Raw genomic sequence first — 7,174 nt, forward strand, 5'->3', positions numbered from 1 at the left:
CTGTAGAAAAAATGAACCGTTCTGCCTGAACAGACGTCCATAATTGCGATAGTGTTGCCGGTGCAGGATTATGTCCCACAAATGTTGGATGGGATTCCTGTCGGACTGTCTGTGTAACCAAATCATTCGCTCGCATTGTCCAGAATGTTCTTCAAACCAGACCTGAAGAGTTGCGGCCTGGTGACATCGCGCACCGTCATCCGTACAAGTTCCATCATTGTCTGGGAACGTGAAGTCCATGATAGGGTGCAAGAGGTCTGCAAGTAGCTGGCCACTGCCATTTCCAGTCAATGGCTGGTTCAGTGGGGTCATGCTGACACAGCCCACACCAACCTCGACAGAAACTCGTTGACAACTTGGGTCCTTGGCTTCGTGTCATATGCACCACACTCGAAACCATCAGCTCTTACCAACTGAAATCATCTGACTAGGCCACAGTTTTCCAGTCATCTAGGGTCCAACTGATACGGTTACGAGCCCAGCAGAGATGCTGCAGGCGATGTCGTGCTGTTAGCAAAGGCATTCGGGTCGGTCGTCTGCTGCCGTAGCCCATTAATGGCAAATTTCGCCGCATTCTCGTAATCCATACTTTCGTTGTAAGTCCACATTGATTTGTGTAGTAGTTTTACGCACTAGTGCGTGTCTGTCAGCAATGACAACTCTAAGGCGAACACCGCTGCTCTCGGTTGTTGAGTGTAGGTCGTCAGCGAGTGTGTTGTCCGTGGTGAGAGATAATGGCTGAAGTTTAGTATTCTCGTCATACTATTGACACTGTGGTTCTCGGAATACTGAATTCCCTAAAGGTTTCCGAAATAGAATGTCCCATGCGTCTAGTTTCAATTACGAATCCGCGTTCAAATTCTGTTAATTTCGTGCGGGCATAATCATGTCTGAAAGCTTTTCACATGCATCACCCGAGTACAAATAGCAGCTCCGCCAGTTGACTGCCATGTTTATACCTTGTGTACTCGATACTACCGCCATCCGTAAACGTGCATTGCTATCCGACGACTTCTTTTCACCTAATTGCAGTTTGCGTACGTGCAAGTCAACATAAACTCGTAATTTTCTTCAGCAATGTAAGTAAATACTTCATAAATTGCACTAAATGTTCTTAAACCTCATAATGGGAATCTCGTTCTAGCCGGCCTTTGAATCATTTATTTCGGGAGACACAAAATCATTTACGCATACATAACACTTTCAAGGACTATTGTAACTGGGAGCATGGAATTACTGAATTTCACAGTACTACAGAACACTATGGTATGGGTATTTTGATTTCAGTATAAGTACAATAAGTATTTACTTTAGCCACTGTGTGTGAATATTACACTTACGTGAAATCAGATATTTTTTATTGGCTACATAGGGTTAAAGCTACTCTTCGCTAAATTAAAATCCCATCTTAAAACAGTGTTCATCTTATTAACGTAATCACTAAACGACGACTCGTTCTGTACAGTACATACACTACGTCATCGAAAGTATCCGGATACCTGCCTGAAAATAACTTACAAGTTCGTAGCTCCCTCCACCGGTAATGCTGGAATTCAATACGGTGTTGCCCCCCCCTTAGCCTTGATGACAGCTTCCACTCTCGCAGGCATACGTTCAGTCACGTGCTGGAAGGTTGCTTGCGGAATGGCAGCCCACTCTTCACGGAGTGCTGCGCTGAGGAGAGATATCGGTGTCGGTCGGTGAGGCCCGCCACGAAGTCGGCGTTACAAAACATCCCAAAGGTGTCCTATAGGATTCAGGTCAGGACTCTGTGCAGGCCAGTCCATTACAGGGATGTTGTTGTCGTGTAACCACTCCGCCACAGGCCGTGCATTATGAACAGGTGCTCGTTCGTGTTGAAAGATAGAATCGCCATCCCCGAATAGCTCTTCAACAGTGAGAAGCAAGAAAGTGCTTAAAACTTCAATGTAGGTTGTGTTGTGATAGTGCGACGCAAAACAACAAAACAACCCTCCATGAAAAACACGACCACACCGTAACACCATCGCCTCCGAATTTTGCTATTGGCACTACACAGTCAGATGACGTTCGCCGGGTATTCGCCATATCAGCACCCTACCATCGGATTGCCAGATTGTGTACCACGATTCATCAATCACAAAACTAAAACACACATAAAGACACCGATTCTCGTCAGCAGTAGCGATGCATGATAGGAATGGTCTGTGTTGTTCACGAGCAATTGACAACGACCAACCAGAGATCCACATATGCCCACCCACAAATTTTTTTGGTTTTGGCTTAGAGAACGCTGTACTCATAAGTTGTGTTTTTCAACCTTCCCCATTGCATGAAAATATCACATGATGCTATAATGATAACAGTTCATCACATTTTCCAGTTCTCAAGCACACTGACATCGATCGTTGTGGATTAACGCGTTGAAACGATCTTTATCAATCCCCGAAGGTCTTCCGGAATGTGGAGACTCACTACTGTCGAAACGATCGACTTGAAAACGAGAAAACCATTTTCTTGCCGTGCTCTGTCCAATGGCGTTATCTTCAGAGCCGGCGTAAATATTTCTGGCTGTCAGCCTTCTACTGAACTCGAACGTAAGAATATGTCGGAATAGTTCCGATTTCTAGACTTCACACTCCGTTTTGTAGCGTCCACAGCTCTACCCAGGATCACCAAATGACAAAATCACAACATGTAAACTCAAAAAGCAAAAGTGAACTACAAATGAAGAATGATAATTGACAAATAAACCAACAGCAACGGAAACATCAATATGCAGAACAAAAGTGCTACGAAGTTACGGACAAACTTATAAAGGGTTTATGTGGACCATTTACTGGACATAACGTTTTTCCACTGTTCAGTCGTCCAATGTTTACGCTCCTTACACCAAGCGATGCGCCGTTTGGTATTTACCAGCGTCATGTGTGGCTTATGAGCGGCCGCTCGACCATGAAATCCAAGCTTTCTCACCTCCCGCCTAACAGCCATAGTACTTGCAGTGGATCCTGTTGCAGTTTGGAATTCCTGTGTGATGGGCTGGATAGATAGCCTATTACGAATTCAACTGTCGGCGGTCTCTGTCAGTCAACAGACGAAGTCGGCCTGTACGCTTTTTAACCTTTCCACTTCACTATCACGTCGGGAACAGTGGACCTAGATATGTTTAGGGGTGCGGAACTCTCGCGCACTGACGTGTGACACAAGTGACACCCAATCACTTCACCACGTTCGAAGTCTGTGAGTTCCGCGGAGCGCTCCATTCTGCTCTCTCACGATGTCTAATGACCACTGAGGTCCCTGGCAGTAAGTGGCAACCCAATGCCCCTAATATGAAAAAAGTATGTTTTTGGTGGTGTCCGGATACTTTCGATCACATAGTGAGTGTGTGTATCTGGCTTCCGTATAAAGTAGTAAATGCGCTGAGGTGGATAGTGATATGCTATGATATACAGATAGCGGTAGTAACGCGCGACCAAAAGTTACTTTTAATTTTCGCCATCACAGCTCTGATCCTCTGGCTCGTTTGGAATGAAGGTTGCGGCCTAGGTGAGCTGAGGACAGGTCACTTTACGAAGACTGGCGTACTCAAGATATGAAAGGGCAGTGCATTGGTAGTACTGTCATTTTCACTCTGTTGATCCATGTGAATAGGTTTTTCGACGTGTCTGTGGCAGCACGGTGCGAATTAATGGACTTTGAACGCGGAATGGTAGTTTGAGCTAGACACATGGGACATTCCATTTTGGAAATCGTTACAGGTTTATACACTCCTGGAAATTGAAATAAGAACACCGTGAATTCATTGTCCCAGGAAGGGGAAACTTTATTGACACATTCCTGGGGTCAGATACATCACATGATCACACTGACAGAACCACAGGCACATAGACACAGGCAACAGAGCATGCACAATGTCGGCACTAGTACAGTGTATATCCACCTTTCGCAGCAATGCAGGCTGCTATTCTCCCATGGAGACGATTGTAGAGATGCTGGATGTAGTCCTGTGGAACGGCTTGCCATGCCATTTCCACCTGGCGCCTCAGTTGGACCAGCGTTCGTGCTGGACGTGCAGACCGCGTGAGACGACGCTTCATCCAGTCCCAAACATGCTCAATGGGGGACAGATCCGGAGATCTTGCTGGCCAGGGTAGTTGACTTACACCTTCTAGAGCACGTTGGGTGGCACGGGATACATGCGGACGTGCATTGTCCTGTTGGAACAGCAAGTTCCCTTGCCGGTCTAGGAATGGAAGAACGATGGGTTCGATGACGGTTTTGATGTACCGTGCACTATTCCGTGTCCCCTCGACGATCACCAGTGGTGTACGGCCAGTGTAGGAGATCGTTCCCCACACCATGATGCCGGGTGTTGGCCCTGTGTGCCGCGGTCGTATGCAGTCCTGATTGAGCGCTCACCTGCACGGCGCCAAACACGCATACGACCATCATTGGCACCAAGGCAGAAGCGACTCTCATCGCTGAAGACGACACGTCTCCATTCGTTCCTCCATTCACGCCTGTCGCGACACCACTGGAGGCGGGCTGCACGATGTTGGGGCGTGAGCGGAAGACGGCCTAACGGTGTGCGGGACCGTAGCCCAGCTTCATGGAGACGGTTGCGAATGGTCCTCGCCGATACCCCAGGAGCAACAGTGTCCCTAATTTGCTGGGAAGTGGCGGTGCGGTCCCCTACGGCACTGCGTAGGATCCTACGGTCTTGGCGTGCATCCGTGCGTCGCTGCGGTCCGGTCCCAGGTCGACGGGCACGTGCACCTTCCGCCGACCACTGGCGACAACATCGATGTACTGTGGAGACCTCACGCCCCACGTGTTGAGCAATTCGGCGGTACGTCCACCCGGCCTCCCGCATGCCCACTATACGCCCTCGCTCAAAGTCCGTCAACTGCACATACGGTTCACGTCCACGCTGTCGCGGCATGCTACCAGTGTTAAAGACTGCGATGGAGCTCCGTATGCCACGGCAAACTGGCTGACACTGACGGCGGCGGTGCACAAATGCTCTCTAGCGCCATTCGACGGCCAACACCGCGGTTCCTGGTGTGTCCGCTGTTCCGTGCGCGTGATCATTGCTTGTACAGCCCTCTCGCAGTGTCCGGAGCAAGTATGGTGGGTCTGACACACCGGTGTCAATGTGTTCTGTTTTCCATTTCCAGGAGTGTATATTCCGAGATCCAGATTGTCAAAAAGTGTGCCGAGTGTAGCATGTTTCAGGCATTACCTCTCACGACACTACGGACGTCGCAGAGGACGAAGACCTCGAGGGCAGGGGCGTTCCATGGCATCCACTAAGACTGTGCGGCGGAATGTGGGGTTAATGGTCTGTGGCAGCAGATGATCGGCGCAAGTGCCTTTGATAGTAGCACGACTTCGCCTGCAGCTCCTCTACTGGAGTCTTGACGATATTCGTTTGAAACTAGACGACTAGAAAACCGTGGCCTGGTCAGAAGATTCCCGATTTCGCTTGGTAAGAGCCGACGGTTGGTTTTGAGCGTGGCGCAACCCCACGAAGTCACGAATTCAAGTTGTCAACAAGGTACTGTGCAAGCTGGAAGTGCCTTCGCAATGATTTGGGCTGTGTTTACACGGAATGGACTGCGTTTTCTGGTCCAACAGAAACGACCTTTGAGTGGAAATCATCTCAAAAAAAAAAAAAAAAAAAAAATGGCTCTGAGCACTATGGGACTTAACATCTGAGGTCATCAGTCCCCTATAACGTAGAACTACTTAAACCGAACTAACCTAAGGACATCACAGACATCCATGCCCGAGGCAGGAATCGAACCTGCGACCGTAGCAGCCGCGTCGTTCCGGACTGAAGCTCCTAAACCACTCGGCCACCGCGGCCGGCCGTTTCACTTCGTAGCTGCCTAAAGAGCGACTTCCGCTTTCGCGTCTCAATCCGAACTGTACCATTTGGTGTCTCCAGACGAATCGTCCGCTTTCGCGTCTGCTCCAGCACTGTCCCTCTGCCCGTCCCCGGCCGCATTTCCCCCACGCCGAATATCTTCGCTCAACTGACTAGGACGGTTCCCTTTCCTGAAGCCGTCCATCTGATTCTCTACAACTTATTCTACATTATTTTACATTTTAACTTATTTAAATAATCAAAGCTTGACCGCTTTCACGTTCTAAATAAAGTAACAATAACATCCATTCCAGAATGGAGACGAGGTACTGGCAGAGGTAAAGCTGTGAGTGCCGGCCGTGAGTCGTGCTTCGGTAGCTCAGTTGGTAGAGCACTTGCCCGCGAAAGGCAAAGGTCCCGAGTTCGAGTCTCGGTCGGGCACACAGTTTTAATCTGCCAGGAAGTTTCATATCAGCGCACACTCCGCTGCAGAGTGAAAATCTCATTCTGGAAACATCCCCCAGGCTGTGGCTAAGCCATATCTCCGCAATATCCTTTCTTTCAGGAGTGCTAGTTCTGCCAGGTTCGCAGGAGAGCTTCTGTAAAGTTTGGAAGGTAGGAGACGAGGTACTGGCAGAGGTAAAGCTGTGAGTGCCGGGCGTGAGTCGTGCTTCGGTAGCTCAGTTGGTAGAGCACTTGCCCGCGAAAGGCAAAGGTCCCGAGTTCGAGTCTCGGTCGGGCACACAGTTTTAATCTGCCAGGAAGTTTAATAACATCCATTGTTAAATCATTTTACATAAAACCAATGCAATTCCCTTCTTAACTTTGAATGTCACGGCCAGTAGCCTTGCACCAGTGTGCTATCTGATAAATAAATAACTAAAGAACAGAAGTAATTATTATGCACTAAACTTTACAACAAGTATTTTTTTACCTAATGATTCAATATCGTGTCATGCTGTCATCGTTCAATGTGTTTTGTGTATAGGAAATGATGATCTGATGCTTAACTGAAAATCCTGATAATTTAAATTTAATATATCTTTTAAACAAATGAAGTTATTGAGTTGATTTTTACAACATTTGTCATTTTAATGACGCACTTCTATATGAAATGTCGACCCTAAGATCGACCAAAGCCTTCAGATTTAAGCATTCAGGTACTTGTTACAAAACTCGTTAATTTCACTTTAACAGTAAATCCCAAGCTATTATAGATAAGATCAATACTGAAGTTTTATTGGGCTCACTATGAAATTTCATGAAGGATAGGAGATTAAAATTACTGTGGCTTCGCTCCCCGAATTACTTCAGAGTTAA

The 7,174-nt window shown here is 47.7% G+C and overlaps 2 non-coding genes across 2 annotated transcripts; both read left to right on the top strand.

Moving 5' to 3' along the window:
• The first annotated feature begins 6,221 nt into the window (after positions 1 to 6,221).
• On the top strand, positions 6,222 to 6,296 carry Trnas-cga. Its single transcript has one exon. It is a non-coding gene; the product is annotated as a tRNA-Ser (tRNA).
• A 226-nt stretch (positions 6,297 to 6,522) lies between these two features.
• Positions 6,523 to 6,597, top strand: Trnas-cga. Its single transcript has one exon. It is a non-coding gene; the product is annotated as a tRNA-Ser (tRNA).
• The last annotated feature ends 577 nt before the right edge of the window (positions 6,598 to 7,174 follow it).

The sequence above is a fragment of the Schistocerca piceifrons genome, chromosome 9 (genome assembly GCF_021461385.2).
Source record: "Schistocerca piceifrons isolate TAMUIC-IGC-003096 chromosome 9, iqSchPice1.1, whole genome shotgun sequence".
Lineage (NCBI taxonomy): Eukaryota > Metazoa > Arthropoda > Insecta > Orthoptera > Acrididae > Schistocerca > Schistocerca piceifrons.